The following is an 11,972-nucleotide window of genomic DNA, read 5'->3' as shown; positions in this document are numbered from 1 at the left end:
TCGAACTTCTCCATCTTTTTAATATGGACTTCCTGGTTTTTTTTTTCGTAATCTTTTTTATGAAATTTTGAAGCGCTCTATTTTTAAAGTTGAACTTCTTGTGATTTTATTTTTGAACTTCTTGTTTCCATTCTTTAATAACGAGGAAAATCTGAGTTTTCTATAATCATCGAACTTCTCCATCTTTTTAATTTGGACTTTCGGGTTTTATTTATTTTATAACGGGAAAAATTCTTGTTTTTTTAATAAACATTGAGCCGCTCTATTTTTTTAAGTTGAACTTCTATAAATAAAACCTCTAGTGTTCCGTTTTTATAATGATGCTTTAGTGTTCTCTTTTTTTCCGAGCTTCCCTACCCTCGACTACAAACTTTTTGCAACATATTTGTTTCTCCTCTCTTTTTTTGTCTTAGTTCGCAACACATTTTCTCCATTTCTTTTTCTTGAGGAAATTTTAAACATGGTTTCTTTATTGTTTTTCGGATGTGGCTTCATTTCGTCTACACTCACTTATCTGGCATATTTTCTTGAACTTACCCACTTCCGAAACCTGAACTTCACACGTTCATCTGAACCTTTTTTCCATGTACTCATGAAAATTTTCTCCATGTGTTTTACTTTTTTTGTTTCTCTATTTTTTTGTTGTGTTTTGATTTTCCAAACACCCCTATTTGACGTCTTCAAACTATCTTTTTTTATTAAACGTCTTTCGAACTATGTTTTCCTAAGTGCATGAATTTGCTTGACAACATCCTTTGAACTTGGGATTCTATTTTCTGAAACGTCTTTTTTGTTTGGCTAGTTGTGTTTTGGTAGTAACTCCCGTAAGATCAACACCCTTCAATTGAAAAAAATAGTGCATTGTCCATGGAATAAAAGTAGCACTAGCAGTACGCTTTTTTGCAAACAAATAGTCATTTTTATACACAAAGCCATGCATGTTTTTACACCACGCCTTTTGGTCGTCATCTCTCCATCTTATCTCCTAGAAGTAACCAGCACCACACGTTTTATTCCTCATTCTCTCTCCTCTCTATGACTTTTCTCTACTCATTCATACGAAAGATAGCAATTGGATGCAGCAACCCGAGCTACAAAAGTTCAGGCTCTCTTCGAGTTCAGGCGCCGCGCGGACCATGGCCAGCCAGCTCGGGGAGGCTGCACTTGGGAGGAGCTTGGTGACACTGGGCACCAGCGGCGTGGTCCTCTCGACATGTACACCCTGTACTCCGTTGTGCAGCTGGACGTCGCGGCCTGGCATCACGCAGTGACATGAACACGAAGGTGACCGGACCTTGCAAGAGAAATTGAACTTCCACTTGGCAGGCGAGGTGAGCATAGACTGGAATGACGATGCAGCGCGGAGATGGTTGTGCAGGCCGAGGAGACAGGCGGTGGCCTGCATCCCCTCTGGATGAGGGCGAATCTGTCAACCTGCTATTTTTCTTCAGTCTGTCCTGCTACTTCTTCATAGTCCGACCTGCTACGGAAATCTCAACGCTGAGGATGTAGCCAGTCTCGAACGCAACTGCTGCGTCATGATGGCCTCGGTGCAGATGGATTGATGGCACCACGATTAAAAAAAAAGAACAGCAAGGAGAGGTAGACTTCTCGCACTCTGTTTCGTGCGCGCCCTGTTTGATCTTCTCCAGGGGCTGTGTACCTGAACGGCCAGAGGTAGCGGCGATGAACGCCCTTGGTGTTGTGGCTGTGGAGCCCCACCGGGAGGAGGCTGCAAGGCGGCGATGGAGCCCGGGCAGGGCCAACCTAATGAGCGCCGGGGGTGGTTGGTGTCGGCGGGCCACGGCCGCGGAGGCGCGTAGGCGGCGGCGCTTTGGTGGTGGTGGTCTTCCGCGGCGCGCAGAAATCCACGACGGGGGCGGCGCGATGGGATCCAGGGCCGGCGACGGCGGGCGGCGACGCGACGGGATCCAGGTCCGGTGACGGTGGGCAGCGGCACGACGGGATCCAGGGTGGCGCCGGCGCGTGGGGATCGAGCGTGAATCGGGGCTGGAGTGGATCGTGGGTGTAGCATCGGGGTGGTGGTGGGCTTTTTTCATCGGGGCGCACCGGTTCGGGAACACCCAGTCGGGCCCTTATAGGGCCGGCTGTGATCAGAATAACTATTCTGATCCCAGGATCAGAATAGTGTTACCTCTCTCTCTCTCTCTCTCTCTCTATATATATATATATATATATATAGAGAGAGAGAGAGAGAGAGAGGTGATTGATGGCGGCGGCGGCGACGGCGGGCATGGTCTGATTAATCGACCTGTGCATCAACCAAATCGGGTCACTTCCTGATCTCGGCTAAGCGTCGTCGTTGCCGCCAAGGAGAAAGAGATGGAGGGAGGGAGAGCTAGATGATATGGAAAGGAGATGGAACACGCTCCACATGCCGCCTCTGCCTTTTGCTGCCGGCTGCTCCTACGGGACAGAGGGTAGCCGCCCGTCGGTTCTTCGCCGCCGCCTCGCGTCGCCTGTCCCCTCTCCTCAGTGACTCCATACCGTTCCTACCGCCTCGACCTGGACATCTCGGAAGCCGCCCCCACTGCCTACTATGGGCCCGCAGGGACGCTGCCCCCATCATTTTTTCGTCTCAGCCCGGCACCGTCTCCACAATCTGTACAGTTGGGGGACGCGCAAGCACAGATAATCCCCAAGTGTAGGGAATCATCGTAGCAATTTCCAAAGGTGGAAGTGATAAGTATGAAGTGTCGAATCCACAAGGAGCTAAAGACAAGATGACTATTCTCCCAAGTCCTATCTGCCACTGATATGACTCTACGTACACCGAGCATTTGCTTCCAACTAGAAACAAGAAATAAAACTATGTTGTGGGTATGAAGAGGATAACTTTGCATGGTATCGGAGAGATAAAATATAAAAGTTGGTGTTGTTATCATAAAGTTAGAATATATTACTAAATATTATAAATAGCGAGTGTGGAATAAGGATGGGTTGGTGTGCAGAATTATCCTAGGCAATTGTTAACAAGACCGGTAATCACTGTTGCAATTTCATATGAGGGAGAGGCATAAACTAAATTACTTTCTCTTCTTGGATCATATGCACTTATGATTGGAACTCTAGCAAGCATCCTCAACTACTAAAAATCATTAAGGTAAAACGCAACCATAACATTAACATATCAAGTCCCCTCTATCCCATATGCAACAACCCCCTTACTCGGGTTTATGCTTCTGTCACTCAAGCAACCCACTATAAGCGAATCATGAACGTATTGCAACAACCTACAGCGGGAATCCCTCACGCTTGCGTGACACAGAGGGCACAATAGGACATCATCAAAATAAAACATACAACTCATACCAATCTAGATCATCAATCAACCCAAAGACAAAGGATATCTACTCAAAACATCGTAGGATGACATCACATCATTGGATCATAATATGTGGCATAAAGCACCATGTTCAAGTAGGGATTACAGTGGGGTATGGGAGAGTGAACCGCATAAAAGAGATGAGGATGGTGATGATGATGGTGATATTGATGAAGACGATCACCGCGGCGATGATTCCCCTCCCGATGGCACTCCGGCGCCACCGAGAGAGAGGAGGAGGGGTTCTCCCCCTTGTGCTTCCTCCTCCATGGCCTCCTCCCTGGATGGGGAGAAGTTCTCCCTCTGGTCCTTGGCCTCCATGGCGATGAAGGCCCCTCCGAGATCCTTCCCCATGGCCTCCGGTGATGATGGCCCCTCCGACAGGGTGCCAGAGAGGGCCTAGATTGATTTCTCGTGGCTACAGAGGCTTGCAGCGGCGGAACTTCCGATCTAGGTTATTTTCTGGAGGTTTGGGCATTTATAGGAGAGGTTGGCGTCGAGAACAAGTCACGGGGCCCCACGGAGAGTCCATGTGGCACAAGGGCGCGCCTCGGGGGGTGGACGCGCCCTCCACCCTCGTGGGGCCCACGAGACTCCCCTCCGGTAACTCTTTGTTCCAGTATTTTTTATATTTTCCAGAGAAAATCTCCGTTGATTTTCAGCGCATTCCGAGAACTTTATTTTCTGCACAAAAACAACACCACGATAGTTCTGCTGAAAACAGCGTCAGTCCGGGTTTGTTCTAACAAAATCATACCAAAATCATATAAAACTATTGTAAACATGGCATGAGTACTTCATAAATTATAGATACGTTGGCGACGTATCAAGCACCTTCAATCAGGAGGACGCCGCGCAGGAGGTCTTCCGTCCGAGCTCTATTTTGTTCATGACTTTTTTCCATGAATGTGATGCTTCCAATTTTGTTCAGGTACTCCCCAAATTGATGTGACCATTTTATATTTTGAAGTTCAGACATCAACTGGTTGTTCTGAACTTCATTTGTACTTTCTCAACAATGCACATCTTTACTGTCAACTTTATAGCTTTAGAGAGTGTTGTCAATAATTTTACAAGTGGTCCTTAGTTTTAAGATGATAGAGTCATTTCTATTCTTATGATAAGCATTTCTTACCTAGGCCAACCATCGTCGTGCCAGCTCTTGGCCAGTTTGCACTGGCACCAATAGGACCCCTGCGACCTGGGATGTAACCTGCCTGGAAGTTAGATGGTGGAGAATAATCTGTTCATGGCCCATGGATGCACTACCGGTATTGGTTATAACCTTCCTCGAAGTGAGATGCGTCTGAATTATATATGATTTTAGTGATATAGAAATCAGAACTGATTTATTCACTCTTTTCTAAGAACCTATTTTTAGATGAGACATTTGATGTTTATGGTATTCCGTTTTATGCAGTTTGATTTTATCAACCTAAGTCAGTCTTTCTTTTGCAGATTATTTACTAAAGAAAAGTGTTTGGGCTAGAACTATTTCCCCCCAACCTGCACCCGCCTCTGCCCCGCTGCTCTGGTTCCCTAGTACTCCCGTCGGCCTCGACTCCAGCATCTCGTGTTGCGCTTCTCTCGGCGCTTTCCCCTGCTGTGTCGGCCGCCCCTGGCTCCTACCCTCCCTGTTCCTACCGCGAGGTGCTCATGACACGGGTGGCCGGTGATGGTCAGGCTCGTCCCAAGAGGCCGCTGTCGGCCGGGTCACCGGACCACCGGAGCGGTGGCTCCTCGGCTCGCGGTGACTCCGGTGACTCCAGCCGCTCTGCTCGGACTGCTCCGACCTACCCGGGCACGTCGCTGCGGCGGCCGCCCTCTCCGCACAACCCGGCCAGGGACCCGCGGCCCCCGCTCCCGGGGTCCCCGGGTGATGCTCGTCGCCGCGAGGCGGATCGTCGGCGGCTGAAGAACCTGACCCGCGAGGCAGACCTTCGGGCGGAGCTTGTAACCCGGCCTCCGCCGGCGGCTTGGGACAAGGAGGGACCGACGCCTCATGGCCCGGTCGCCCATGATGCTGCCCTCAGGCCCTTCAACGGCGATTGGCGACGTCATGGGTCGGGTTCGGGCGGGTCCGGTGCTGCGCGTGATGGTCCGTCCGACCGGCGTGGTGTTGAGGCCCGGGTCTCTCGCACCTCTGACTCGCTTAGTGGGACGACCATCGCCCGTCTCGGGACTCCATCCCTAAGCGGCGGTGGAGTGAGCCCCGACCGGACCGATCCTTCCCATCGCGCCGGTCTCCTGACTGCCCAGGTGCTGCTGCTCAGAGCAAGAAGAAGAAGAAGCACAAGAAGAAGAAGACCCTGGGGGTGGCCGCTTCCCCGCCCCTTTGGGAGGCCCGGAACAGGAGGTTCCGGTGGCTCCGGTGGCCGTTGGCCCCAGGGGCGGTCGTCCCCCCAGGACCCGCGAGGAGACGATGTGCATCAACTGTGGTGTGCGAGTCGCTTCCGCTCGGAGTGTGAGGCCCCTCTCCGATGCCCCTCGACCATGGCCTTTCTCGGGTACGGGACATAGGGGGTGGTTTCTATTTCGTGGATGCTGAGATTGAGGAGGAGGCGGTTCGGCCACACCTGGCGAGGGTCACTCTGGCCCCTGAGCAGGACTTGCCATCGGGGGTGGTGATCTCGGCCGACCTCATCCAGGCTGAGCTCTCCGCATATATTGGTGAATTTCGAGACTCCAACTTCACCTGGGAGGTGACCGAGATGGCTCCCCTTGTCTTCTCGGTCCCCTTCCCATCCGCCGAGATGCTCCGTTTGTGCTCCCACGATGTCATCCGGTGCCCCCTCAACAAGTTCCTGATCTCCGTCCGTGCTGCTGCCACGGAGCCTAAACCTATGCCCCCTCTGGCTAAGGTGTGGGTCCTTTTCTACGGCTTGCCTCGTGGTTGCTGATGTCTACTACACAACCTTCTTCTTGTAGACGTTGGAGGGCCTACAAGTGCACATGTTTGTAGGACAGTAGCAAATTTCCCTCAAGTGGATGAACTAAGGTTTATCAATCCATGGGAGGCGTAGGATGAAGATGGTCTCTCTCAAACAACCCTGCAACCAAATAACAAAGAGTCTCTTGTGTCCCCAACACACCCAATACAATGGTAAATTGTATAGGTGCACTAGTTCGGCGAAGAGATGGTGATACAAGTGCAATATGGATAGTAGATAAAGGTATTTGTAATCTGAAAATATAAAAACAGCAAGGTAACTAATGATAAAAGTGAGCGTAAACGGTATTGCAATGGTAGGAAACAAGGCATAGGGTTCATACTTTCACTAGTGCAAGTTCTCTCAACAATAATAACATAGATAGATCATATAATAAGCCCTCAACATGCAACAAAGAGTCACTCCAAAGCCACTAATAGAGGAGAACAAACGAAGAGATTATGGTAGGGTATGAAACCACCTCAAAGTTATTCTTTCAGATCGATCTATTCAAGAGTTCGTACTAGAATAACACCTTAAGAAACAAATCAACCAAAACCCTAATGTCACCTAGATACTCCATTGTCACCTCCAGTATCCGTGGGCATGATTATACGATATGTATCACACAATCTCAGATTCATCCAACCAACACAAAGTACTTCAAAGAGTGCCCCAAAGTTTCTACCGGAGAGTCAAGAAAACATGTGCCAACCCCTATGCATAGGTTCATGGGCGGAACCCACAAGTTGGTCACCAAAACATACATCAAGTGGCACGCGATATCCCATTGTCACCATAGATAAACACGCAAGACATACATCAAGTGTTCTCAAAGTAAAGACTCAATCCGATAAGATAACTTCAAGAGGGAAACTCAATTCATCACAAGAGAGTAGAGGGGGAGAAACATCATAAGATCCAACTATAATAGCAAAGCTCGCAATACATCAAGATCGTGCCATAGAGAGAAAACGAGAGAGAGAGATCAAACACATAGCTACTGGTACATACCCTCAGCCCCGAGGGTGAACTACTCCCTCCTCGTCATGGAGAGCGTCGGGATGATGAAGATGGCCACCGGTGATGGGTTCCCCCTCCGACAGGGTGCCAGAACGGGCTCCCGAGAGGTTTTTGGTGGCTACAGAGGCTTGCGGCGGCAGAACTCCCGATCTATCTTGATATTCGATATTTTTAGAGTACGTGGGCTTATATAGGCGAAAGAAGTCGGTCGGGAGGTGCTCGAGGGGCCCACGAGACAGGGGGGCGCACCCAGTAGGGGGGGCGTGCCCTCCTATCTCGTGGCTGCCTCGAGTATCTTCTGACGTGAACTCCAAGTCTCCAGGATCACATTCTTCCAAAAAAATCACGCTGCTGAAGGTTTCATTCCGTTTGGACTCCGTTTAATATTCCTTTTCTTCGAAATACTGAAACAGGCAATAAAACAACAATATGGGTTGGGACTCCGGTTAGTAGGTTAGTCCCAAAAGTAATATAAAAGTGTATAATAAAGCCCATAATCATTCAAAATAGATAATAAAATAGCATGAATGCTTCATAAATTATAGATACGTTGGAGACGTATCAGCATCCCCAAGCTTAATTCCTACTCGTCCTCGAGTAGGTAAATGATAAAAGAAAGAATTTATGAAGTGTGAATGCTAGAAGGTGCATAAGTTTGATCAATGATAATTTCAATCACCTTTTCTAGCATGATAATATGTCATAACAGTAGTTCATCTCATAAAACTTCTCACAATAAAGTAACAAGCAATTCACAAATCAAAGCATAGACCATAAACTTTCTTGAAAACTAGCAAACTTCATTCTCAATCATCAAAAAATTGCAATTCATCTTATTTTCAGGAATAACAAACTCCACATACTCAACTATCATATAGTCTTCTACAATTGCTAACACTCATGCAATACTAATGGTTATGGAGTTTCAATCGGACACTGAGAAAGATAGGGGCTTATAGTGTTGCCTCCCAACGTATTCACCTTTGGGTGATGTCAACAATAATAGTTCATGCTAACTTACATCCAATTGGATATATATATCAGGATCTTCCCAACACGAGGAGCTTGCCAAAGGATAAAATGAAAAAGGGAAAGGTGAAGATCACCTTGACTCTTGCATAAAGTAAAAGACATAAAGTAAAAGATAGGCCCTTCGCAGAGGGAAGCAGAGGTTGTCATGCGTTTTTAGGGTTGGATGCACAAAATCTTAATGCGAATGAACGTCACTTTATATTGCCACTTGTATATGGACCTTTATTATGCAGTCCGTCGCTTTTATTGCTTCCATAACAAGAGATCGTATAAAGCTATTTTCTTCACACCAAAAGAACATACATATTTAGAGAGCAATTTTTATTGCTTGCACCGATGACAACTTACTTGAAGGATCTTACTCAATCCATAGGTAGGTATAGTGGACTCTCATGGCAAAACTGGGTTTAAGGATATTTGGAAGCACAAGTAGTATCTCTACTTGGTGCAAGGAATTTGGCTAGCATGAGGGGGAAAGGCAAGCTCAACATGTTTGAATGATCCATGACAATATATTTTAACTGAGATGTCGGAAAACATAACCCATTATGTTGTCTTCCTTGTCCAACATCAACTCTTTAGCATGTCATACTTAATGAGTGCTCCCAATTATAAAAGATGTCTAGGATAGTATATTTATATGTCAAATCTCTCTTACTTCAATATTCTTTCATGAATTGTTCAAATGACCAATACAATGCTTGCTAACCTTCAATAAATTTACAACCTCTACTTCTTAGATGTGAAGTCATTACTCCCCATGGGATAAGCAAAAGAGACATATATAATTTCAGATTTATGACAATCAACTCATTCAACAATTTACTCATAGGATATAAGTGAAGCACACGAGTAAATGAAAAACTACTCCAAAAAGATATAAGTGAAGATCAATGAGTAGCTAAATAATTATGTGACTATGTGAAGACTCTCTCTCATTTAAGAATTTCAGATCTTGGTATTGTATTCAAACATCAAGCAAAATAAAATAAAATGACATTGCAAGGATAGCACAACTCATGTGAAGAAGCAAAAAACTTAGGCTCAACCGATACTAACCGATAATTGTTGAAGAAGAAAGGTAGGATTTCTACCGGGGCATCCCCAAGCTTAGATGCTTGATACTTCTTGAAATATTATATTGGGGTGCCTTGGGAATCCCCAAGCTTGAACTTTTGCGTCTCCTTATTTCCTCTCATATCATGGTTTCTCTTTTTATCAAAAGCTTCATCCACACCAAACTCAACAAGAACTCGTGAGATAGGTTAGTATAAACCAATGCAAAACCTTATCATTTTCTATTGTAACAAATCAATAAAATTATTATTCAACATTGAATACTAAATGCCTTTGCATATTTAATACTCCTATCCTCAAATAGGATCATTAAACAAGCAAACATATGCAAACAATGCAAACATAACAGCAATCCGTCAAAACAGTACAGTATATAAAGAATGCAAGAGTATCAATACTTCCCTAACTCCAAAAATTATGAAATAAAATTACCACTGTAGTAAATTTATCAGAGCTTATTATGCAAAAGGTTTCAACATTATATAATTCTCTGACTTTTCTAGGGAATTTTTGCAACAGCGGTAAACTTTCTGTTTTCAAACAGCAACAAGTATACTAGCAAAATAAGCATGGTAAAGGCTATCCTTGACATTTTTATTGAAACTAAAGATGCAAAACATTATTATAAATAACATCAAGCAAATACTAACTAAATAAAATGACACTCCAAGCAAAACATATATCATGTGGTGAATAAAAATATAGCTCCAAGTAAAGTTACCGATGGACGAAGACGAAAGAGGGGATGCCTTCTGGGGCATCCCCAAACTTAGGCTCTTGGTTGTCCTTGAATATTACCTTGGGGTGCCTTGGGAATCCCCAAGCTTAGGCTCTTTCCACTCCTTATTCCATAGTCCATCAAATCTTTACCCAAAACTTGAAAACTCCATAACACAAAACTCAACAGAAAACTCGTAAGCTCTGTTAGTATAAGAAAATAAAACCACAACTTAGCTATTGTAATGAACTCATTCTAAATTCATATTGGTGTAATATATACTGTATTCCAACTTATCTATGGTTCATACCCTCCTATACTACTCATAGATACAACAAAATAAGCAAACAACACAAAGAAAACATAGTCTGTTAAAAACAGAACAGTCTGTAGTAATCTGTATCAAACGTATACTTATGGAACTCCAAAAATCCTACCAAATTAGGAAGTCCTAAGAAATTTGTTGAACAATCCAGATAAAAAAGAATAAGATCAGAATCACGTTTCTATAAATTAAAAAAAACTAATTTACTGGGTGCAAAAGTTTCTGATTTTCAGCAGGATCAACACAACTATCACCGTAAGCTATCCTAAAGGTCTTACTTGGCACTTTATTGAAACAAAAGCTATAAAACATGATTACTACAGTAGCTTAATCATGTGAACACACAAAAACAGTAGGGATAAATATTGGGTTGTCTCCCAACAAGCACTTTTCTTTAATGCCTTTCTAGCTAGGCATGATGATGACAATGATGCTCACATAAAAGATAAGAATTGAAACATAATGGGAGCATCATGAAGCGTATGACTAGCACATTTAAGTCTAACCCACTTCCTATGCATAGGGATTTTTTGAGCAAACAACTTATGGGAACAAGGATCAACTAGCATAGGAAGGTAAAACAAGCATAGCTTCAAGATTTTCAACACATAGGGAGTAATCTTGACATTACTACAATTCCTACAAGCATATGTTCCTCCCTCAAAATAATTTTCAGTAGCATCATGAATGAATTCAACAATATAAACAGCAGCTAAAGCATTCTTTTCATGATCTACAAGCATAGAAAATTTACTAGTCTCCACATAAGCAAAATTCTTCTCATTCGGAATAGTGGGAGTATCATAAGAGACTTGAACACTAAAAATTGTTTCCACATTAAAAGAGTAATGTTCAGAAAAAAGGATAATCATAATCATGACAAGATTTGTAAATATAATCATCACTACTTTTTATAGAATAAGTTTCATCACAATAATCATCATAAGTAGCAACTTCGTTCTCATCATAATCGATTGAAACCTCTCCCAAGATAGTGGAATCACTAAATAAAGTTGACACTCTTCCAAATCCACTTTCACATACATCACAATAAGATTCAATATCCTCCAAAATAGTGTGATCACTACTTCCTAAAGTTGACACTCTTCCGAACCCACTTTCATCAATATAATCATCATAGGTAGGAGGCATGCTATCATCATAACAACTTTGCATATCAAAACTTGGGATGCTAAAAATATCATCTTCATTAAACGTAGCATCCCCAAGCTTGGGACAAACATTAATTTCAGCAAATATATTCTCAAATATGTCATTCTCATCAAACATAGCTTCCCCAAGCTTGGGCCTTTTCATATCATAAGCATAATCACTCTCATCATTAAAAATATTGATAGCACTAATAGTATAGCAATTATCATCATCACAATGAGTACTAGGAGCAATATCATTTGGGAGGGATACCTTTCTACCTTTGTTGCTCCTTCTTTTCTTTTTATTCTTCACATTATGTGTGGGTTCAAGCTTCCTCGATGAGATCGGTTGAATAAAAAGCTCATC

The sequence above is a fragment of the Triticum dicoccoides genome, chromosome 1B (genome assembly GCF_002162155.2).
Source record: "Triticum dicoccoides isolate Atlit2015 ecotype Zavitan chromosome 1B, WEW_v2.0, whole genome shotgun sequence".
NCBI classification, from domain to species: domain Eukaryota; kingdom Viridiplantae; phylum Streptophyta; class Magnoliopsida; order Poales; family Poaceae; genus Triticum; species Triticum dicoccoides.
Note: the sequence above shows the minus strand (reverse complement) of the source record.